Source organism: Vicugna pacos, chromosome 30, assembly GCF_048564905.1.
Source record: "Vicugna pacos chromosome 30, VicPac4, whole genome shotgun sequence".
Classification (NCBI taxonomy): domain Eukaryota; kingdom Metazoa; phylum Chordata; class Mammalia; order Artiodactyla; family Camelidae; genus Vicugna; species Vicugna pacos.
In genome coordinates, this window is record NC_133016.1 from 17,887,335 (window position 1) to 17,912,730 (window position 25,396).

Sequence of the window (25,396 nt, forward strand, 5' to 3'; positions counted from 1 at the left end):
GATTACAACCAAGTACAGACTGTTACCCATCCTATCCAAGATAATCCTTTAAGGACCATGTCTTTGCTTTATAATTGTCCTTCAGTCTGAACTAGCTTTTTCTTCTTCCCCTGCTTCCTTCCTTCCCCTTCCCTCCCTCCTTCCTCCCTTGCTTTCTCTCTCTTTGATAAGCACACATGATTTTCTTTTAAACTTAGCATAAAATAATATAAAGTGGAAGGTCTCCCTTTCTTCCCGCCCCCTGACTCCTACTTCTGTAGTTCTTCCCCTTTCCAGAGACAGTCACTATTACCATTTTCTTAAATAAACTTCAAAAGGTGTTCTCCGCAAAGACCTGCACTTGCGTATTTTCAGCATCCCTTTCATAGGAAGGTTCTTCCTCCTTGTTTTTCCAAGTTTTGTTCAGCCTCAGTATAACTAGTTTATACAGTGTACATATCCCCAGAAAGCTGTATAAATCAAATTTTATTGTGATGGGGTAAATCAGAAAAAAAGTATATAAGTTGAAAAGAAAAAAATGTTCTAAGCCTTATTCGGTGATTTAAAATTGAAAAAAAGAAAAACTTGGTGTTAATTAAAAATTCTTTCTTCCCCTCGCCATCATTTAATCAGCTGTGTGTATACTTTGGTTACGGGGGTTTCCTTAAGTTGATTATTCTCATATTTGAATTGTTCTCATGTTAAAAAAAAAATATGATGACTTTTTGGATGATGTGCATTTTATAGTTTTCCATAATGAGTCAAGAGAGCCCATCAGTATTCAAACCCCAGCAGGATCTCAGTGTCCCAGAAATGCACGCTGCAAGCGACCTAAATGAGGATCAAGTTTAGACACTATTCTCTAACTGCCAGCGAGAGATACACAAAGAGAGGGCGAGTGCCTACCAGGTGCCCAGCACTGCCCGTGTCAGAAACTCGGGAAGGTAAGATGCTTACATCTTAGGTAAAGACAAGTCTTGAATCAATTTGAAGGAAATCATAAAACATATTGGAATTCCATGCTGAAATTATGCCAGCCTCCCAGTGTAGCTGAAAGTCACAGAAGGGAGGCAGGAGATGTCAGTGTGACCAGTGGAGTCAGAAGGGCTGGCTGGAGGCGCTGGACATTAAGTGGGACCTTAAAGCAACGTCGGAGGGAGAGAAGGGCATATGAGCATCCTAGGGCTGCCGTTACAAAGCACCACAAACTAGGTGGATTAAAACAACGAGAATGTATTCTTTCACAGTGCTGGAGGCTGACATCTGAAATCAGGGTGCTGGCAGGGCCATGCTCCCTCTGAAACCTGAAGGGGAGCCCCCTCCCCTGCCTCTTTCAGCTCCCGGCGCTGGCCGGCCATCTTGGTGATCATTGGCTTGTAAGTGCATCACTCCGGCCTCAGCCTCTGTCAACACGTGGCTGTCTTCTCTCTCCCCACGTTTGTTTTCACGTGGTGCTTTCCTCTCTTCTAAGGACACCAGCCATGTTGGATCGAGGGCCCACCCCGCTCCAGTATGACCTCATCTTAACATCTGCAGTGACCCTATTTCCTAAAGTGCTTGGGGTTAGGACTTCAACATATCTCTTTTAAGGGACACAATTCAAACCATAACAAATGGCAAGGATTTTCTGCATGGCTCCATTTCCAGTCCGCCTCACCTCCCGCCATCACCCAAAGTCTGTGCACAGAATTCAGCCTCTTCTTCTCCGAGGACCTTCACCTCTCCTAGTAACCCATCCACACAGCCTCACTGTGGCATTTCTCATTACCCAGAATCCCTGCCCCTTCAAAACGGCAAACTCAGGTGCTCTCGTCTGAGCCCAGCTTCCTGCCCTTCTGCTGTGCCTTCTCCCTCCTTCTTTCCGCAGAGCCCCAGTCCCTGGTTCCTCTTCCTAGTCTGCCCCAGCTCCTGGATTTGCATCCCTTTTTGCCACCCCTTGGACTCCGCTGACACACCTGTGCTCTCATCCGTATCATCAACGTCCCTGCCCTCCTGACAGACCATGCGCCCAACTTGCGGAAGGGCTGCCTCTTCCAGCCAGGGACCCACAGCGCAGGAGAAAACCAGAGAAAAGCACGTGCCTTGCCTATTTACTTCTCTTTTAAAAAGTGGTCATTTCAGTCCTATCTGTGTCTTAGCTTGTCATCCCCACGTGATACATTTTCCTGTTTCCCACATCAACTTCCGAACCCTTCCCACCCTCTCAAGCCCAAACCTTGTCCTCATTTCCTTCTCTCCCTCTGGAAATGACCTGTTTCTCTAGTGTATGCAGTAAATAGAGGCCATCAGATATAAGCTTGTTTAACCTCCTCCTAGGGCTCAAAGCGTACCCCCAGCTATACCCTCTTGTCCATCCCTCTCCCGAAGTCCCACGGCATTTTTCACAAGGAGAACAAAAGTCACGTCTACTGAACCCCTCCGAAGTGCCAGGCATCGTGCTTGGAGTTTGCACAGATTATCTCCTGTATATGTCCACTGTGTCAATCACGCTGTTCTATTTTTGCTTGTTTACCCTTCTATTGGACCCTCCAACTGCAAGCTTCTTGGGAAAGTCTCCTGGCCATCTCTACTCATCGTGCAGTATTTCCTGTAACCCTCTAACACTTTATGAACTAGGTAGAGAACCGCTATTACCTCTAAGTTACAGATGAGGAAACAAGCTCACCAAGGTCGAGTTGTCTGACCAGCCTGGCACCCCCTGGAAATGGCAGAGCCAGGATGCAGGCGCGAGTCCACCTGGCTGCAAAGCCCGTGCACGCACCACCACATCACGCCTAACAACGGGGAGGGGCCCGGTGCCCACGGAGGCTCAGACAGGAGAGGAAATGAGGGCCGGCTCCTGTTGGCTCCATCAGCTGCCTCCCTCCTCTTCTACTAGGACCTACCCTCGGAGTCTGGACGAAACACCTGAGAATTATTCAAACTCAGTAGGGCACGTGTTCAACAGACATTTAATGAGCACCTCGTATGTGTCAAACCCTGTGCTAGAAGCTGTGGACACAAAGCAGAGCTGGCCCCTGACCCCCCTCCACTCCCCACAGACCTTGCAGGCTAGGGATCCACTCCAGGAAAGGCTCTGCCCGCCAGAGGGTGGCCGTCCCCAGCCCCACGCACAGCCTGTCCACAGCCTGTCCATTTAGTTTGGGACATCTGGGTCCCACGGCAAGGATACATCTCTCCCTCGGTGGGGCGGGGCTGGGGAGCCTGGGGAAAATGAGAAAACGGTGGGTTAGACACCACTTTCCCCTTCCTTCTTCGGAGGGAAAATGCTGGGCCAAGCCACTGCCGTCTCTGAATTTACGGGTCACAGCGAGGGTTCAGAACCACTCCTGAGGTCCCTAACTGCAGGGGCGGAATCCCACACCAGCCCTAAGCATTCCCACTGCCCCATATGAAATATGTGCTCATCTCCCAGTAGGCTTCCCCTGGTACCAGGCTTCTCAGCTTTTGCTGTTGGCCTTTAGGTTGGATAATTCTTGGCCATGTGGGGCTGTCCTGTACATTGTTGGATGTTTAGCAGTATCCACGGCCTCTCCCCTCTGCATCCCAGTAGCAGCAGCACCACCACCTGACTTACAGCAACCAAAAACGTCTTTCAGACATGGGCGAAACGTTCCCCGGGGGCAAAACCAGCCCCTGTTGAAAACCACTGCTCTAGTGCAGCAAAAATTGCTGAGATGACCTCCAAGGTACCAAGTGGGGACCCGCCTCACCCGAGGGCCACACAGAAGCCGCTCTGAGGAGGAGAGCCCAGTGCAGCCAGGAAGACAACCACAGAGGTGACGGCTGCAGCCACCATCCACAGACTCGGCTCAGTGCACACATGCCCACGCTCACCTGGAGACTCGGGAGACACTCAGCCATCAGAATGTGCCCAGGGTCACAGAACATTCTAGCAAGGCCTACAGAGAATCCTCCCCAAGGTCTCAGATCTGAACAGCTCAAAGATAGGCTTCCCCCCTTTTCCCCATCACTTCCTGCCAGCTACCTGGTCACCATCATTTCTGGAAATGCTTTTGTTAGCCAGTTGTCTCATTTTCTCATGCCCTCCCCTCTAAAATGTGAGTTCAGTGAACCCCAGAACATCTTAACTAGCATATGGGTGCTGCATGAGAGAGGCCCCTCTCCTCAGGAGGGTCCTTTGTGAGCAGAAGGACCCGAGCATTGAGGTAGAAAGTAAAATCCAGGGCAATAAAGCAGAGGAGGACCGAGGAAGGGAAGACAGAGATACTTGCCAATGTGGCTTCCTCCCTGCTTGTGACCAAGGCTGGTGGGGACTATGACCTGCTAAAATGGTTTCTTTAGGAGAAACCATTGAATATGTTTTGGTTGACTATGTACTTTGTGCCAGACCTGGTAGGATTAATGGGAACAGATTTCCTTCGTAGGTCTCGTTCTAAAACTGAACCGATCTCAATGACTTCCCAGTAAGATTGGAGCATATGCCATGCAGAGTGTGTTGCCAAGAAATGGGATCATGAATGTTGCCCCAAATCAGTTCAGTTCTAAACAATTATAATACATGGATTTGGAGCTGAGGCAAATGGGATTCTGGCAGGACGGCCAAAGAGACCTTGACCCCACTGACTGACCCGTAGGATCCGTGACCATAGGTGGACAATGGGAAAGGTCTAGGAAATACCTGGGCCTTCAAGCTCTTCTTCAGCAGACCCAGAGGCCCAGGTGGATGGCATGCAATTGTGCAGACCTCACCCTGGAACCCAAACCACTGGGCAAGCTGAAGTCCATCCCTCATGGTTCTCCATGACAAGGAAATTAACTCATTCAAATTAATGTTCCACTCTCTGTGGTAGATCCTCCCCTTCCCGCATGGCTGCAGATGTGCAGAAAGTGGCCTGGCCATTGGTAGAGCTACATTTCAGTGTTTCTCAAAGTATGGCACCCTACCCACCTGGGTCAAAGTTGCACATGGAGTGTGTTTAAAATGTGTGTTTAAAAAAAGCATCCCCACCCTGTTCTAAATAAGCCAATCCCAAGGTGGAGGGGACCAAGGATCTGACTTGTCAATCACACTGCAGGTGATTCTCACCCACACTAATTTGGGAATTGTTGGAAGATGAAAAGAGCCCAGACATTGAACTCAGACTGACCTCGGTGCGAACCCAGCCCTGCGACTTCTGGACTGTGGCCTCGTCCTCATTTCTAAAATGGGGAAAACAGAGCCTAGCTGGTGAGGTTTGGGATGAGAATCAATATAATAAACTGTCCACCATATGAGCTGACACAGCACATGTCCAATAATTGTCGCCTGCTGTTGTGGTCACGCTAGTTTTGTGGAATTTAGACAAACGATCAAGCCCGCTGCTGGTCCTCGGAGCAGCTGAATCTTTCTGGAAACTTCAAGCAAGAATCTAAACTGGGAGATCTGGGTTGTCCAGGGTCATTGTTACCCTCCACTGGAAACTCTGAGGCCCTGAGGACCTAAAAGAACGTTTAACCCATCAGAACTCTGGGAAGAAAAAGAAGACAGATGCTAAGGAGAGAGATTCTGCTAACCTGTCCACTCCTTTTTAAACCCTCAAGCCCCACGACTTCTAAGGGCCCTGGTCTCAGCAACACACACATCACACCGAGCCGGCCTTGCCCACAGCCCCACTGTGCCGGGCGGGTACCCACAAGGCAACTGACAGGCGCAGTGTGATTAGCAAGCTATTTTCTGAGTCTGCACAAGGAATGCTTAATATTCCAGAGCTCACACAAACGGAAAAGGCTGCTGAACAGCAGTGTCAGCGAGTTCTGCATAAGAGCATTCTGCATTTTGCAAGGAAATTATTTTTAACAGCTTTTCCACTGACAGGCTCTTCAGAGAGAGACAATCATTCCTTTCAAAAGTTCTGTGTTCTAACACAGATGAGCAGCTTAGGCCTGCTTATGGGGGGACTAAGTGTCCCTTTACACTCTCATTTCTGCCCTGGGTTATTCCAAGCCCTCAGTCTCAGACAGAAGTCAGGACCCAAGCCCGGGTGTTCGGCAGGCGGTCTCCTGGTCTCCAAGTTCAGAGCCGAAAGAACGAGACTCCGTTTCAAAGGGAGGTCTCTCCAGGTGGGGATTCTGGGAACGAGTCCTCATCTCATAGCCTTCTCCCGCATCACCACCCTGATTCATCCCAGGGGCCTGCAAGAGGTAAGGTCCTGAAACAGACTGAATGTCTGTGTTCCCCCAAAACCCATACATTGAAACAATCTCTAAGGAGATGGTGTTTGGAGGTGGGGCCTTTGGAGGTGATTAGGTCATGAAGGTGAAGCCCTCAAGAATGAGATTCGTTCCCTTATGAAAGAAACCCCACTGTTTACAACAGCCAAGACAGAAACAACCTAAACGTTCATCAACAGATGAATGGATAAAGAAGACATGGTCTATTTTAACAAGGGAATACTACTCAGCCATAAAAAATACAATGCCATTTGCAACAACATGGATGGACCTAGAGATTATCATTCTAAGTGAAGTAAGTCAGAAAGAGAAAGAAAAATACCATATGTTATTGCTTATATGTAGAATCTAAAAAAAAGACACAAATGAACTTATTTACAAAATAGAAACAGATTCACAGACATAGAAAACAAACTTATGGTTACCAGGTGGGTAAGGGAGGTGGGAAGGAATAAACTGGGTATTCAAGATTTACAGATACTGAGTACTATATATAAAATAGATAAACAGCACGTTTATACTGTACAGCACAGGGAACTGTATGCAATATCTTGTAGTAACCTATAATGAAAATGAATATGACAACAAATATATGTATGTATATGTAAAACTGAAACATTATACTGTACACCAGAAACTGACACATTGTAAACTGACTATACTTCAATAAAAAATAATGCAAAAAAATAAAGAAAGAAAGAAACCCCAAAGAGCTCCCTCAACCCTTCCACCCTGTGAGGACACAAGGAGAAGAGGGGAAGTCACCTGCGATCCTGGAAGAAGACCCTCACTAGACACTGAATCTACGAGCACCTTGACCTTGAATTTGCCCACCTCCAGAACTGTGAGAAATAAGTTTCTGTTGTTTACAAGCCACCCAGTCTATGGCATTGTGTGCTAGCAGCCCAGACCCAGACAGGTCCTCTAAGAAGTCTGCCCAGCTAGGATTTTAAAGACTTACTGAAATATCTCAGGAATTTCAAACATAAGGGGCTTCGTCTGTGTTTCTGAGTTTCTTAATTTGGGTGGTAGGAACATGGATATTCATTCTTTAATCCTTTATAAATTTTTATATGTCTGAAATATTTCGCTAAAAATAATGTTTCCAGATATGCAGCGAACACGCTCAGGAAGATGCCTTGTGAATCGTCCCTGATCAATCTGAGTATCACCCAGTCTGGGATGTGTATTTCTGTTCCCTCTCCTTTGATCATCCTAGCACGTGAGTGCTATGACCCTCTACCAGAATACATCTTTTGAGAGCAGAGACCTTTGAATTTCCAACATATTGCACAGGAATGGACACCTGGTAAGTACTATTTACTGAATTTTTGTTCATTAAGTTGAGGTCTCTAGAACCTCTTAGAACCACAGCTTTTCCCCTCTCTCTTCGCCCCAAACAGAACCAGTGCATGATGGCTAAGGCCACTCCAATGCACATGTATTTTATGACAGTCCGATGGAATCGCTAGTTTTACAGTACAGATTTTATAAATTACATGCACACATGCTCATATTAACTAAGCCAGTTTGGCGTAAGTTAAAAGCATAACTAGTTTTCCAAAGCTTATTCTGTTCTCATGCTCCCTTCAGTCTTCCCTCTGGTTTTTTTTTTTTCTCTAGCCTAGATCCCAGAAATATTTTTCTTCTTTTGAGGTCACCCCACTTCCATCTTCCATTTCACAAAGCACTCGAAATCTGATCAGAGAAATGTCCTGCCGGAACTTCCTGCTGTTCATGGCTCATGGCGCCCCCTCCCAGCATCCCTGAGAGGACAGTGTCACCCAGCAACTCCTGAATTCCCGTCTCTCCTTTTCTCTCCTCCCCAATTCTCAGCCCATGGATTCTTAGAAAGTCTAGGTTCCCTCACAGTGTCATTCCCCAGAGTCACCGTCCCAGCTTTCCCACCCCAAGGCCTTCCTACTCATGTGCTTTCCCTCGTTCAGAGCCAGAGGCCACCTCTGGGATCACATCTCCAGGTGACTGTTCCTCCCTGTACTCTGCTTCCTCCACCTGTGAGTGTCAATGAGCTAAGCCAGGACCTTGTGAGCAAGAGGCTCTCCTGTCCTTCAGAGACATCTCTGCACATGGAGCCACCATGCTCCCACTGGTCTTCTCAAGTCCTTGTGCAGACCACGATGCTCTTGGCTAGGTAAGGTCAGTGTGCTTTCCTCTCACCTACATGTACTTAAAATGGAAGGTGAGGTACATATGCAGCAGCCTTGCTGGAACCCCACAGTGCTGTCAGCTTCCTCCATTCAGCTTGTACACAGGGAGGGTCCCTGGGCCCACATGAGGGCAGTTGGGTAGGGATAGCTTGAGTAACAGCCCACCATAAACAACCACTCTTCATCTCTGACCCACAGGCCTATTGCAGGCTCTGACTTATGCTCCAGAATAATTTCTTCCTTTACAGTAAACTTTCTCTGGGAGACACCTTATGTCCTTCCTGCCATCTTGTTTGCCCAGTGCCCCTTCCCCTTCCACACCACCATTCTTCTTTCACACCCAACAGATGGGTCTGTGTGTATCTTCAGCCCAAAGAGTTTATGCTGTCATTGTTTATCCAAAAGGCTACTCTGAATGTAAACAGACACTTGGAACTAGGAAAAGTCTCCTCGCTCTGCACCCCTGTGCACCTGGGCCCAGCTGAGACATCCTATTATGCCAACACTGGCCCTGTTGAGAGGTGAGTGCACAACACTTCTCAATTTCCTGTCACTCCCAGGACTTCAGCCAAGTAGCTGTGTCCTCCAAATCAAAAGTCACCGAAGTAAATAGGTTTTCTGCTACAGGGTGGATTAGAATCAACTTTAGAAAATAATACCCTTAATCATCTAACTCTTGCTTGACCCTGGCTTGCCTAGTGTTCTTCAAGGACTAGGAATCAGAGCAAACAACTTTTCTGGAGATAAATTCGCTGGTATCTTTTCCACATTTTGAGCTGGAGTAGCTCCTGTGTGATCATTTTTCATCCCAAGGAGAGAAAGCAATCTCGGTAAGGACTTAAGTCAATAGCTTTGTGTCCTCCTCCTCCAAGGTGCTTGGGAAGAGCCAATGTTCTTCTCAAGGCCAGGTGCCCATTGCTAACACTGATTTTACATGAGAAGACGTCCACCTCTGTGAACAATGATCATTGCTTCCCTTCCTAAGAGCTTTGTCATCATCAGGCTGAACTTTCATTGATGGCCACCTAGACTTAAGCACCAGGGTCAAAACCCTGACAGAAAAGCTTTAGTATCTGAACAGACAACAACTCTATAACTAACACATTCACAATTAAAACAAATTTATTTATCATGCATAAGGGAGAAGGAAGAAACAATAGACTTATTTCCTTATTTCTAAATTCATTTATAGAACACTGAATATTAAGTGGTGAACACAGTAGTCATTGACTAAAGATATGAATTCACAAAAAGTTTTATTGGAAGAAATTGGGAATTAGAGTTGTTTACAGTGTGAGATGGAACAAAGACTAATACCACCAGTGACTTTAAGTAATTACTATTTGGGTGACAAGGAAGGTGGGGGGCTGATGTCTTCAGTTCAGTACCTAGATGCTGATGAAGATTTACTAAGAAAGTGCTCCCAGGAAATATCAGCAAGAAGGTAGATGGAAAATTTATCTGTTAAACATAGATGGCTCTAAATGAAAGAAGAAGAAGAAGGAAGAAGGAAGAAGGAAGAAGGAAGAAGGAAGAAGAAGAAGAAGAAGAAGAAGAAGAAGAAGAAGAAGAAGAAGAAGAAGAAGAAGAAGAAGAAGAAGAAGAAGAAGAAGAAGAAGAAGAAGAAGAAGAAGAAGAAGAAGAAGAAGAAGAAGAAGAAGAAGAAGGAGAAGAAGGAGAAGAAGGAGAAGAAGAAGGAGGAGGAGGAGGAGGAGGAGGAGGAGGAGGAGGAGGAGAAGGAGAAGGAGAAGGAGGGGAAGGAGAAGGAGGAGAAGGAGAAGGAGAAGGGGAAGGAGATGGAGATGGAGATGGGGAAGGAGATGGAGATGGAGATGGGGAAGGGGAAGGGGAATGGGAAGAAAGGAGAAAAGAAATTATGTCAGAGCCTTGCTATTCTAAGTGTAGTCTTTGACCAACAGCACCAGCATAACCTACGAGACTACTAGAAATGCAGAACGTCAGGTCCCACTCTAGACCGACTGATTCAGAATCTGAATGTAGAAAACATGTCCAGGCAGGGGGAGGGTGTAGCTCAAGTGGTAGAGTGCAAGCTGAGCATACACAAGGTCCTGGGTTCAATCCCCAGGACCTCCTCTCAAAATAAATAAAGTAAACCTAATTACCTATCCCCCAAAAATTTTTTAAAAGAAAGAAGAAAGAAAATATGTCCAAGCACTTAGAATGCACATTAAATGTTGAGAAGCATTTTCCCATGTAAAGCTGGGTTGCAGCTATTATCAATCTAAAAAGAACAAAAGATTCTAATGTGTACAGTGTAAATATCCATTTGCCAATTCATACGTCCAAATTTTGTTTTCATTTCTGTTGTAAATAAGGAATAATTATCTGTTAAAATTGTTTTCCTGCCATTAAACAATGAACTCTAAGTGGTCAGGGGTTGTAATATATGATATACATTTATTACATATAAAATTTACATATATATGTGCAAAACCTCCAAGTGCCTGGTTAAAGCTCAGTAAATGTACTCGAGCCTCACCTCTTGGTAGCAATATAAAATCAACAAAAATGAATATTTCAAAAATTTTAGCAATGACACGAGTGGCTAATTCTGTAACAAACACTTATGGAATAGCTATCATGTTCCAAGCATGTGCCAAACACTAGAGTGCAGAGATGAAATGATGAAGATAAAATTAAGGATCAATCCAGGAGATCCAAAAATTGAATCACAGAAATTGTATAAGGAAATAATAGAGAAAATAGGATAAAATTATCAATAAAATAATTGAAGAAAAATTTCCAGAACTGAAAAGACATTGAATTACCTGATCAAACAGGCCCACTGAATTTCTAACACAATAGATGAAGCTAGACTATGGCACTGGGATTGAAGGAAAGATTCTACAAGTCTCCAGAGAGAAAAGCAAGTTACATACAAAGTCCAAGAGATGAGGTGGCTTCAGACTTTTCAATAGCAACACTAGAAGCAAGAACATACTGTAGAAAGCCTTCAAAATTCTGAAGGAAATTTATCCAACTTAGAATTGTCTACCCAGCTAAGTTAGCGATCAGATATAAATTATCAGTCATACATGAAGGTAAAAATAAAGATATTTAAATATATGAGATGTTTTAAGCAAAACTACAATGAGGTATCACCTCACATCAGTCAGAATGGCCAGCATTCAAAAATCCACAAATGACAAATGCTGGAGAGGCTGGAGAAAAGGGAACCCTCCTACACTGCTGGTGGGAATGCAGTTTGGTGCAGCCACTGTGGAAAACGGTATGGAGATTCCTCAAAAGACTAGGAATAGACTTACCATATGACCCAGGAATCCCGCTCCTGGGCACATATCCAGAAGGAACCCTACTCCAAAATGACACCTGCACCCCAATGTTCATAGCAGCACTATTTACAATAGCCAAGACATGGAAACAGCCTAAATGTCCATCAACAGATGACTGGATAAAGAAGAAGTGGTATATTTATACAATGGAATACTATTCAGCCATAAAAACGACAACATCATGCCATTTGCAGCAACATGGATGCTCCTGGAGAATGTCATTCTAAGTGAAGTAAGCCAGAAAGAGAAAGAAAAATACCACATGAGATCATTCATATGTGGAATCTAAAAAACAAACAAACAAACAAACCATAAATACAAAACAGAAACAGACTCATAGACATAGAATACAAACTTGTGGTTGCCAAGGGGGCGGGGAGTGGGAAGGGATAGACTAGGATTTCAAAATGTAGAACAGATAAACAAGATTATACTGTATAGCACAGGGAAATATATACAAGATCTTATGGTAGCTCACAGTGAAAAAAATATGACAATGAATATATATATGTTCATGTATGACTGAAAAATTGTGCTCTACACTGGAATTTGATACAACATTGTAAAATTACTATATATCAATAAAAAATGTAAAAAAAAAGAAATATCTTAAGAACTTTACCTCCCACGTGCGCTTTTTCAAGAGGTTACTAGATGGTACCAGTGGAGTAGCACAGAATAAGTTAAGAGACCAGTAAAGGCAACAAAGCAGTAAGTGAAGGGAGTTCCCAGGAAGACAATGAAGAGGCACCCCAGAATGCCCTTTGTGTGCTGGACAGAAAGAGTGGGGGTTCGGACTGAAATTTCCAAGCTTCTAATCATGGCTTGGTCTTTTTTGTGATCAGCCACCCTCTTGAAGCCATCCAGGAACCCACCAGGAGTTCCCTCACTGGAACCAAAGATACTTCTATCACCTAGGAAATTCCAAGGGATTTAGGAGTTCTGTGTAAGATACTCCTATCACTCAGGAAATTACAAGACTTTTAGGAGCTCTGTGTCAGGAACTAGGGTCAAAGACCAAAAATTTGAGCAAAAGATGCTCCCCCCACCCCTATCACTCAGGAAATTACAAGAGTTTTAGGAGCTCTGTATCAAGAACGGAGGGCAGAGTTGCGGCCGTGTGGCTGCGTCTGGCTCCTGCCACAGAGTGCCTGTGCCCCAACCTGGCCTCTGTCACTGTGCCCCTCGCATTCTTGGCTACCTTTGCCCTTGGCTGCCTTAGTTGCCGCCACGTCTGCGCATCTGCAACAGATGGTCCTGCGGGACTGCCCCAGTTTCTTGATCAAGAGGAATAAGCAGACATACAGCACCAAACCCAACAACCTGAAGGACCACAGCTCCTTCCGCTATGACAAGCTGATTCCCTGCAAGACTGTGGGTGTGGAGCCCAGGGCAAAAGTATACTGGTGGTGATGAAGCAGAGGTCTAGCCAGTGAAATCCGGCCAGTTTGCACTTCCTATGTGCAGCCCACCATCAATAAGAACACCTGGAGCCACCCTCAGCAGCATCTGTCACATGATCTGAAAGAACAGGTACCACCTCGATCTGCACATACAAATCATAGAGCCAGTGCCACCCTGTGCAGTGGCCAGAAGCCTGTGATGGTGACGAGGAAGAGGACCCACCCCACCAAGAGCTCAGGAGCACCTCCCTGCCCAAGGCAATAAAGATGTCAGCCGACTTGTCTCAAACAAAACAAAATAAAACAAAACAAAACAAGAACCAAGGGCAGAGACCTGATAGATATTATAATGTTACAAATGGTGATGTGACACTCAAAAATCAAGGGAATTTACATCAAGAAACTAAAGCATGTGGCAAAATTCAACATTCATTCATGATGAAAGAAAGAAAGAAAGGAATGAAGGAAGGAAGAAAGAGAGGGAGGGAGGAAGGAAAGAAGGAAGGAAGGAAGGAAGGAAGGAAGGAAGGAAGGAAGGAAGGAAGGAAAGAAAGAAAGAAAGAAAGAAAGAAAGAAAGAAAGAAAGAAAGAAAGAAAGAAAGAAAGAAGGAAAGGAAGAAAAGATAGAAAGAAAGAAGGAAGGAAGAAAGAAAGAAAGAAGGAAGGAAAGAACGAAAGAAAAGATAGAAAGAAAGGAAGAAAGGAAGAAAGGAAGAAAGGAAGAAAGAAAGAAAGAAAGAAAGAAAGAAAGAAAGAAAGAAAGAAAGAAAGAAAGAAAGAAAGAAAGAAAGAAAGAAAGAAAAGAAAGAAAGAAAGAAAGAAAGAAAGAAAGAAAGAAAGGAAGGAAGGAAGGAAAGAAAGAGGAAGGAGGGAGGGAGGAAAGAACCTCTCAGCAAATTAGCAACCTGACAAATGGCATCTTAAAAAAAGATACAGCTAATATATTTAGTGTCAGTGCTCAGTGCTTTCCCCCAAGATAGCAAGAAAGGTAACGATATTCACTCTCACCACTTCTGTCCAACACTGTACTGGAGACTTTAGATGGTACAATAAGAAAAGAAGGGGAAAAAAGATACAAGCAGAAATTAAAGTAGAAATTAAAAGCATCTACTTAGAAACAGCATGCTCACATACACAGAAATTCATAGGGAACCCGTCCCCCCAAAAAAGCCAAAACAAGTGCTAAAAGGTGAATTTAGCAAGGTCTCAGGACACATGGTCAATATACAAAATTCAATGTATTCTATACACTAGCAATTGAAAATTGAAATTTAGAAACAATATATCATATCATCCCAAAACACAAAATATTTATGAATAAATTTAACAAAATATGTGTAAGACCTATAACTAAAACTGACAAAGCATTGCTGAAAGGAACTAAAATGATTTAAATAACTGGAGAGAGATGCTATACTTAGGGAATGGGAAATTCAATATTGTTAAGATGCCAATTCTCCACAAATTAATATACAGATTTAATGTTATACCAATCAAATGCTAGCAGGCATTTTGTAGAAATTGACCAAGAGTATTCTAAAATGCAAAGAACCATAAATATTAAAACAATCTTTTTAAAGGAGGAATTTTTTTAAAGACTGGAGGACTTGCATTATTACCTGATACCAGGATTTACTATAATCTGTGGTACTGAAGACTGTGATATTTTCATAAAGTCAGATATGTGTATCAACAGATCAGAATAAAGAATCCAAAGTAGACACACACATATATGGTTATTTGATTTTTCACAAAGACACCAAGGAAATTCAGTGAAGGAAAGGATAGACTTTTCAACAACTGGTCCTGAAACAACTGGATAGTTATATGGATAAAAATTAACCATAACCCTTACCATACACTATACACAAAAGTTAACTACAAATATGTCATACACCTAAACATAAAAGGTAAAACTTCTAGAAGAAAACATAAGAGAGATCTTTGTGACCTTGAGGGAAGCCAAGATTTCCCACATAAGATATAAAAAGCATAAATGATAAAAGGAAAAAAATCTGATAAGCTAGACTTTATTAAAATTAAGCACTTTTGGTTGCTGAGAGACACCATTGATAATGTGAAAAGGTAAGCCACAGACTGGAAGAAAATATTCACAATTTATGCTTACGGCAAAGGACTTGTATTCAGAATATATTTCAAAACTCTCAAATTGACAGAATTTAGAATACGCAGATGACACTTTACAAAATTAGTTATTTGAATAGCCAGTGCCCACACGAGAGGATGCTCAGTATCAGTAGTCATCTGGAAATGAAAACTAAAACCACAATGAAATGTCTCTGCACACCCACTAGCACTAGAATGGCTAAAATTAAAAACACTAAAAACGCCAAGTGTTGGCAACAATTTGGAGCAACTAGAATTCCCATACATTGAAGATGGGAGTGTAAAAGGAGACGACCACTTTGGAAAAGTTTGAGAGTTTCTTATAAATTTCAGCTATGCGTATCATGTGATCTGTCAACTCCATTCCAAGGTATTCGCTCATGAGAAATGAAAATACACAGTACCGTCCACATAAAGACTTGTACGCATATGTTCTTAACGGCTTTAGTCATAGTAACCAAAAAAATGACGAATAGTGGACAACTGACCATTTCAAATCTGAATTTATTATTTTTACGAACGAAGAAATGCAATCAACATTTCCTCCTTACAATTCAACGTCGTCAGAAAACTTCAGTTCTCCCCAGTTTCTGTCTGGCTGAAGAAACTCTTTGACGACAGGGACTGTCCCTCATTTAGTTTTGTTATTCTTAGGACCTAGTTCATGCCCGGCGCATCGTAAATACTGAACAAATGTTTGCTGGTCATAATATAATTTAACACGACTTTAGGTCCCTCAAAGGAAATGATATTAAAAATCTTTAAATCACAATGTCGGACAGTTTATAACAGATGTTTTTCCCCTCCATCCTTTCCTGGGGGCTCTTCTGGAAGCTCTCGGCAACCACATCCTTCACGGTGGTTGACGCTGCCGTGCTCCGCAGTACCTCTGGGAAGAAGTCCGGGGTCAGGATGGTAAAGATGGCTGTTCTTCTTTTTATTGCTTTGAACTAAGACTGTGCAGCAATAAATGAGGAAAACATTAAACACAATAGTTCTAAAGTCAGAAGGGTTCTAGATCAAGTCTCAAAGGGAGCTGACGAGTCATTCTTCCCTCTGATTTAAGGGAATTTTTACTGCCAGGTGTGAGAGCGTCATAAAATAAGGGGAAAATGACTTAGGTTCCTAGGTTCTCCCAATCGTATCACTAATGTCAGATTCAGTGGGATCCAATAACTAGTTTAACTTGGGCATGATTCCAAGATTAATTCCTACCCACTATCGGGTAAATAGACAATATAAAACTGAAGTGGCAATAAGAATTGTATTTCACTCTGAATTTACATTCTTATTTTCAAGCTCAGACAAACTGAAGGAAATCAAAAGTGCAACACTCAAAGCAGCTTCCAGGAAAATAATATTTTTTTACAAATCCTTACTCATAAGCACCAGAGTTGGTTCACCCCTTTGCTGCTAAGCAAGAAGTGGTTTGGAACATCAGCAGGTAAGCACAACTAATTATTCCACTCCTGGCAGCTGAGAGTCTTCCCTTCATTACGGCTACCCTTGTAAAGCCAACGAAAATGCCAAAGTTCGAAAAGTCTCTTAAGATAACATGCATGCTCCAAAGTCCCCGGAAAGCTTAGGGGGTCATTATAAAATGGAAATAGAAGCTGGACTGTGTTTTTTTCAGAGCAATCACTACACTGTTTATTCCTTTTATTTTCTAGTCTCTTTTATCATGATTGCTGTTTCTTGTCTTTGAGGAGATGTTGGTTCTTGGCAAAAATCTCCAAAGGGCCCAGAAGTTCTTTCCTACAGACTATGCAAGTTTTAGCCCCTGGTTTCTCAAATAATTGTGTCTGTTATAAAAGAAGACACAGTCATCTTAACTTTTCAGAGGTCATCTGAAAAGCCTCAGGCACACTTAATTGACGAAAGAAAGCTGCTCTGCACAGAAGCTGTACGGGCTGGATTTGGACACATCACACTGACCTAGGATCCTCTTGGAGCTCTGCTCCTTATTCTGTGACCTTGGCCAAATGACTTAGCATTACTGGGCCTCGGTTTCCTTCTCCATCAAAATATGTTGTTAGCATCAAATAATGATCTAGATAAAATAATGATCTATGCCGGACAGAGTTAACCCTCAATGAAGTTAATAGGATGATGGAAGTAAATTGGTCACAGAGTAGGGAAAGGTAGGGAAGGAGAAAAAAATAGACAAAAATCAGAGAACCCAGAGGAGGCCGAAGGGAAAAAAGTAAAACACAGCCACTTTACCCTGAAGTCTTAGAAATCAGCTAAATGTGCCAATAATCTAAGGCCAGCTCATCAAGAAGGCATGGGTACCAGGATTTCTCAAATCATCCTTCACTTTGTGGGTGTTCAATAAATTGACAGTGATTTGTATGGACTTTGCCCTTCTCCCACCTTATATTCCTTCAAAGATATTGGAGACTTGATATTTAATGGTATAGTGGGGGGAACTGGTAAATGTTTAGAGCATCAGGTTTGAAAAACTATTAAACGTCCATTCCATCAACTGATACATTGCCGAGTATTTATTTCATCTGCATGGATGCCCTACCAAGTGGACAGTGCTCCTTAAGGGACATTTTTGTCTCTGTGTCCTCAGGACGTGGCACCCAGAAAGTCTCATTAAGATTTCCTGAAATGAATGTCCAGCATTCCAGGGGGCTCAGTGCTGAAAAAGAAAAGCTTAAAAATAGGTCTCCATCCTCCAGGAATCAACGCTCTAGAGTTGGAAAGGGCAAGGTCAGTGCAGACTGGATCAGTCTGGAAAGACTGCAGATTTTCTCAGCATGGACAACCTGCACAGAAACTCTTGGGGGAAATGGGGGAACAGAAGAGTCTTGGTAGAAAGTGCAATTACCTCCTAATACTGACTCCCAGGAGTGAGGCTCCCAAATGAAGCAGATGTGAGGGGAAGCTTGAACAACACTGGCCTGGAGAATCATAGAATGAGGCAAATATATCTTCAAGGCTCTCTTCTCCACCCCTTTTATTTTTCAGATAAGGATGTTAAGACCTAGAAAGAGGAAATGATTTCCCCAGGGTCACACAGCAAGTTCAGACCTCAGGACCCCTGACTTGGAGTTTTTGCAACATCTGCTAGTCCAAGGAGACCTTTCTGTCTATTAAGGAAAAAATCCAATGATTAACTGAGTATGTGCAACCCAGACTCTCCCAGTCCATCAAGGTGCCATCGCCAGTGAGTCACCGCTGTATTTCCAAAACTCTTTCTCTTGGCGTTGGCATCGGCACTTTCAGTCCGTCCATAGGAACAATGATAATTATATTGCCGCATTAATCATTTCAGCAGCAAGAAATAAAATAGAGGGATGAGCATTATTTACTTACTTTGGAAAAGAGTGTCCTAATCTTTGTTTTGTTATCCCTCATATACCGTCAGCCCTCTCCAGGCTGCAGCTCTCCTCTCCCTCAGATATTCGTGCACTCTCATCCATCGGTCTTTGTTCCGGCTCCTTCCTTGGCCTACAGTAGTCTTTCCCACCTCCCACCCCATCCCTTTCTTCATTTACTCAACCATCAAGATTTAACTTAAGAGCTTCCTCTTGTGAAAGGCTTTTCAGATTACTCAAAGTGATAATAAATGGTTCTTTTCTCTGAGACCTCAGACCCCAGAAATGCAGCCTTTGTCTCTACTTCAGGTCTTAGCTCCTCAACACAAATGTCATTTCCATCACCTTCTAGATTTCAAACCTCCAGAAAGCAGAGATAAGCTGCATCCTTTTTTTAGTTTTTCACAAAACATCCCAGGAGTAGACATTGAGAATATGTCTGCTCAATGAAGGCATAAACGAAATATCTTTTCCTATTTGGATATTTCAAAATACTTGGTATGTCTGAGGAAATATGTAAATTTATAATATTTTAATAATTTCATTAATGAAGGGAGGTTTAGGGTGATAACAGAACCCAACTTAAAAATAAATTTATTACTTTAGGAACTAATACTGATGAGGTTTTTTTAAGTAAGAAAATTAATTTTTTAATTCGTTTATTTTTTTTTTCAGTAGAGATACTGGGGATTGAACCCAGGACCTCATGCATGTTAAGCATACGCTTTACCACTGAGCTATACCCACCCTCTGAAAATAAATTTTTAAGAAAGCTTAATGAGGCCAACAGAGCAGCTGGAATTTGAGGTTCTCAGACAAAATGTCCATGATCCCACGCGATAAAGAATAATGCAGGAAGGCCACCTTGCCAGCACTGGACAGCTAGACAGCCATGGATCTGCATCTTAGAGAAGAAGGAGCAGGGGTGGGGAGGTGGTTATGGGGATTTTTGTTTCAGGTTATACAGGTCAGTGTTTTGAGAATACTTTTCTTCAATATTTTTATCCCCACTTACTTCCAAAGAAGGTTTAAGGGCACTAAAAGTAACATCCCTAGGAAGCAGGGTGCATAGTAGGGCAATAATACTAATTTTTCAAATTCATGTCATTGTGTATGAAGGATGAAGGAAAAAATAGCACAATGGGCATCTTCCACAGGAACAATTTTTGCAATGACAGGGGTATTAGAGGAAAAGTAACAGCATCCAAAAGTAATCCCAAGCACCTATGATCACTACAGACAACTAGCATGAAGGTCTTCCACCAGAAGTGAAGTCATCAGTGTCTCCAACGGTGAGGAGCACCTGGAGATTTGGGGGGAAACTAAAGACAAATGGCCTCTCTGAAAATCTCAGGTGATGAAAAATTATCCATTTCACAAATACCTATTAAGCATCAAATTACTGTAAGGCACAAAAAGATGAATCACTAAAAGCTTTATCCTTAAAGAGTTTATAGCCTATAAGGGAAAGAAAACATCTTCATACATATGATATTAAAACTCAGCTATTGATTAAGTATTTATTATGTCTTACAATTCTCCTAAGTAGTAAGGTTGGATGCATAAAAGAAGATATCCCCATCCTCAAAGTACTTACAAACTAGGTAAGGAGACAGGCAATGTATATGAAACAATTTACAAACCATGTAAAATATTTATAAGTAAGTATTTGAATCTGGCAGTACAGCAGATAAATGCTCTCTGAATTTTCAGAATAGAAACTTACTTATAGTTGAAGATAATCAGGGCAGGCTTGGGGGAATAGAGGAAATCAAAAGACAGAATTAAGCCTTGAAAGATGGTTTAGAATCAAGATGCGTGGGAGGATGGAGTGAGGGAGTTCAGAGTCAAAACACAACATACAGAGAAGACAGTCATGTGACTATTCGATGCTCATGATTAAGTAATAAAATCTACATTTCAAGACAGGGTGATAGAAGATCCTACCACCTCAGAAATGACCACAAACTAGAACACACGCCAAGCCTCTCCCCTCTAAGCTAGGGTTTCAAATCCTTTATGTAACTCAGAAACCTAGGATGCCAAGGACACAGTGATCAAGACAGAACAGAGGAAAATGTGAAACGTAAACATTAGCAGGGTAGATAGATGCTGAAATCCTGAGCAGCCCCATCTGCGGCATGCTTAGAAGTCGGGAAAGCATTTTTTCCTCCCTGTTTCTTAGTGACTCTATACAGCTTTGAAAATGAGATCTTACTGCCTCGTTTTTCACAATACAGAGATGAGAAAGATTCAACTCTTTTGCAAACTGGAAAAGGAATATGCTTACATTTCTTCCCATTCAACAATAACTTAGAGGCAGCTAATGAGATTTTCTTTCCTTCCCTATGCTTCCATTGTCTACCAGGTAGGGTCCAGCCATAAAATTTTCCACCCATTTTATGGTTTATCAGACAGCTAAGGATGAAAATGGTTTAGTAATGGGGGTTGCCATAAAACTTATAATTAGACAATGTGCCACGGTGAATATCACAATGGAGTGTTTGTTTAATTCAAATATCCACTGAGTCTCTTTGAAGATAAATGATGTATTCTATATCCCATTTTCTCCAAATGTACTAGGATAGCATTCTTCTATCTTTCTTCTGCACAGCAGCTATGCTGGCTGCAGTCAGTAACCTCTGCCTCACTCAGGAACCACAGGCAGACGCTGAGTGTGGTCCATCATCATCTTAGCCCAGGACTAGCCAGTGACACAATCAATTAATACATTCTCCTAAGACCTTCAAGGTGACTGGACACCTTATGTAACAGAGAAGCCAAAGGCATGCCAAGGGAGAAAACCAGTCTTGCCCTGTGTGACCTTGAGATACTCTGAGCTTTCTCTGCCTTTGTAAAGTCAACTGGTTGAATTCCTGTATCCCCAAGGTCTGAATCCTCCAACATTCTGTAATTCTACATCAGAAGGAAAACTAGGATTAGATTTAAGCTTGCACTCAAGTCCTTAAACAAAGCTGGCTCCACAGAGTTTATCCCGTAAAGGACATGCACCAAGGTCCTTGATGGAGAATTTCATGAAAGTGGCAAAGGGATTTCCTCTCAACGTCTCTCCTCTCCTCTCTGTCCCCTATTCTGTAGTTTAGCAAATGGTGGGAAATGTGCCTCAAAGACACTCATGAAAAGTGAAGAGCCATGTTCCTTCTCCTTCCTGTCATTAGCCAACTATTAATGGTCCCCACAGGAGAAAGGGTGCTGAGTTGATTAATCTGTTCATCTTTGTGAAGTGCTCTGCAGAAGAGGAATGCCACACATAGTGTTAAGGAGCATTAATACTGATTTCACACCAAAGAAGAGAAGTCCCAGGATACAAACACATTTCAAGATTTAAAATGATGGAGAGCAGTAAACCAAAGGGGGCAGCGACAGAGTGCGGTGAGTCTATTTCGCTTAGTTTGGAAAGCAGGGAAACCCAACGAGGAAAGAGAGGACATTAATCAGAAAGATCCAAAACAAAGCCCTTGAACGTGCATGTGATTTGAAAAAGAAAACGGGAAAGGTGTCTGAAGCCAACAGATTAAAAACTCCATCCTAGGGAGGAGAGAGACCTGGGAGGCCAGCTCGTTCGGGTGGGGGGGCGCTGTGTGAAAGAACAGCTCTGTGTTCAATTCTCCAGACTTCCGTACATCTCTCTTTCAAAGAGCGATCTGCTCCCAGAGACCAGTCACGCTGTAACCCACAACAAGAAAGGATATTCCTACAACGGGCTCATTACTCAGGTCTTGCGAAAAAAGTTCTAGCCCATTTAGAAACCAGAAACTCAGCCTGCTCCCTTCTGCCGAGAGTGGACATCTTTTCCTTTTCGCACAGCAAAGAGTTAAAGCTTGGACACAGTACAGTAGAGAACTGAGGCGTTTATCCCACCAATTCAGACCAAAAGCAATAAAATACTGGCTTGCTTTCTGGAGATTTAGGAACAAGCCTGGGGCTAGCACTGTTCCTTGGGATGGGAGATGCAGCCCCCTCTCCTGCACTCCTACCACATAAGCTAAAATTTGGGTTAAAAATGCCGATCAAGCTGTAGAGGACCTGGAGTTGGCAGCACACTCAGACACTCAGAATCACCCTTCACAGCAGCCTCTGCTAGTCTGGAGCCTTCTTTCACAAAAGAGGTTGTAAATCTCTGCTTCCTCAATGCATTTCATCCGGTATGTATAGATGGTCCTCAGAGTTGTTCATTAGACACTTTGTGAATGGCTACTGCCTGTCACTCAACTCGGGTTCTTCCATGAAGAGACAAAAAGGAGTCCATGTAGACACATCAATGTGTAAGATGAATTAGACAGTTTTAATGACTGATTTGTCCCCTTTACAGGGCACACGTTGAAGGACTATTGGTATTTGGGGTTGGGGGGAACAGAGCATAAACCCAAATGCCCCTATCCTGACTTCTAGCTTTATAACCTTGGAGAAGTTATTTAATCATCCTAAAACATAAGGTTCTCATCTACGAAGTGGGAATTATAATAATATCCTTGTGAAGCTGTGATTAAATAGAATTAGGCATGAAAAAGCACTTAGCATAATACTTGCATTCAATAAATGCTCTTTTTATTAGTAATTGGACTTTTAAATTTTATTGTTAATTCTATCTATATTAAGGATAAAATATTATGAAAATTTAGTTGCAGTCTCCTTAATAACATCTGTTTTTATTTTCCCATATTCCTTTCCCATTTTTATCTCTGTATCGATGTTTAATACAGACATTACACATCTATAATTATACTAGGGGTGTAACATTTTGTTTTATTTTGTAACTTAAATGATGCCATATACGTTTTCTATCCTGTTTCACAGTCTCTGTAGTTATAGTGTGTAAAGCCTCCAGGATGTTCATTAAGTTGGCAAAGTACAGGTTAAGAAAAAGTCCCTCCCCTGGGGATGGTGACGGTGTGGCAGAAAGAACACTGTACTTGGAGCCAAGGACCTAGATTTCCCACTTCCTCTTCCAAAGCACATGCACATCCCAGTGCTTTATTATGGATTTTTTTTTTTTTTTACTAGTGTCCTATCTTTCCAGGTTAGGTCTCCCTGCTTTCCAAACTAAGCAAAACTTTCCCAGCTCCACCTCTCATTCTGACTCACTGTGCAACCTTAAAGAAACCAGGCCATCTCTCGAAGCCTGTTCCTTTGTTTCCAAAATAAGGAGGAAAGGTGGGAGAGGATAGCTCAAGTAGTAGAGCGCATGCTTAGCAAGCATGAGCTCCTGGGTTCAATCCCCAGTACCTCCTCTAAAAATAAAATAAAATAAATAAACCTAATTACTTACCCCCACATGAAAAAATTAAAATAAATAAATAAATAATGAAATAAAAAGTAAAGCACTCACACTCCAGGAAAAAAAAAAAAACCAACACTAAAATAAAGAGAAAAATAAAACCATCCATCCCAGAAGGGTGGTTGTGAAGATGACATGAGATCATATGTGTGAAAAGGACTTAGACACTGTAAGTGAATAAACCCCTGTATGTTAAAAACAAACAAGTGACAGCAATATATTTTATAACTTTGTTTCTTTTAAATGATTTCCTTAGTATCATTTTCCAAAGAGAAATTACTGTATCTGAGAGTTTATTTTTATGACTCATAATACCTATTGTTATAAGCTAAATTGATTAAATTGAAAGTAAATGGATAAAGGTATGCTCAATCCATTGCTCCAGAATCCAATTACATCCCAAATACAGAGGTCCGTGGTTGTATGCATAAAATGCATGAGCACACGTGTGTGGATATACACACATGTAAGTGTATATACATAGTATGTAACAATATGTTTTGAGGAGCATCATGTGTGAAAGTGAAGAGTTGGAGATGAAAACAGGAATGTAAATAAAAAACCTTTCTGTGCACTTTATTCTTATTTTATCAGTACTGTTAATATCCACTCAAAGTCATGGCATTAAAAAAATATGGGAGGGGGACGGTATAGCTCAGGGGTAGAGTGTGTGCTTAGCATGCATGAGGTCCTGGGTTCGATTCCCAGTTTCTCTATTAAAAAATAAATAAATAAAAAATAAACCTAATTACTACCCTCCAAAAAAACCCCAAAAAACAAACAAAAAACAAAAATGGGAAAACCAGCTTCGGCCATCCATAAAGAACAGCCTTTGAATGCGACGTGACTGCATGCACGCTTGCCCAGGTACGTGCTCCTGCAGCCCACCTGCAGAACCGCCACAGTTCTGAGGGGAGAGGCACCCACAAGGGCGGAGGGAGAGGAGACACTTCCAAGGACAGGCTTTGAAATAGCATCCTTGGACAGGGTCCGTCAGACAAGACGGAAAGGAAGAAAATGAGTCCAGCCAGCCAAGCCCATCTGTGGCCAGAAGTAGTCCTGCTAAATGCATCTCTCGTTCTATACATTTCCATCTTTTTTCAACCCCTCCCCCCTTAGTGAAAACTCTTTGGGAAATGTTCAGTCTCCTCTCAGAGGTTGGGCAGCTGAGAGGGAACAGGCCAGCTCAGCCGGTGAGCCCCCAGTGGTCGGGTGTGTCACAGTGACCTCAGGACAAGGGCTGGCCGAGACCAGGTGGACATTGGGCAGGACAGACGTGTGAGGCCAGGGTCGCCTTTGTGTTGAGAAGTAGTAACAGACAGGCAGCACCCACACTGACAGGAAAACTGAGCTCACAGATTCTCGCCTAACTCAGTCCACCACGCGTACCCTAAATCTCAAGGTAGAGCGCCGAACAGAGCCACGGTGACTGCAGGCCTCCGCAACAACTTTTCAGTCCGGGCCTCGGGGCTTTACCTGGACAGACCCTAGTTCACTCACTTTGTGGCGGCCAGCAGCAGCTTAGAGCATCCTCCTAATGAAAGGGAAGGCCCATGGATCAGACAAGACACACTTTGAACCTCTGCCCTAATTCCAGAAACTTCAA

At 42.7% G+C, this 25,396-nt stretch overlaps 1 pseudogene; it reads left to right on the plus strand.

Annotated features, from left to right (window-relative positions):
* Positions 1-814: 814 nt before the first annotated feature.
* Positions 815-13,303, plus strand: LOC102542073 (large ribosomal subunit protein eL28-like; annotated as a pseudogene).
* The last annotated feature ends 12,093 nt before the right edge of the window (positions 13,304-25,396 follow it).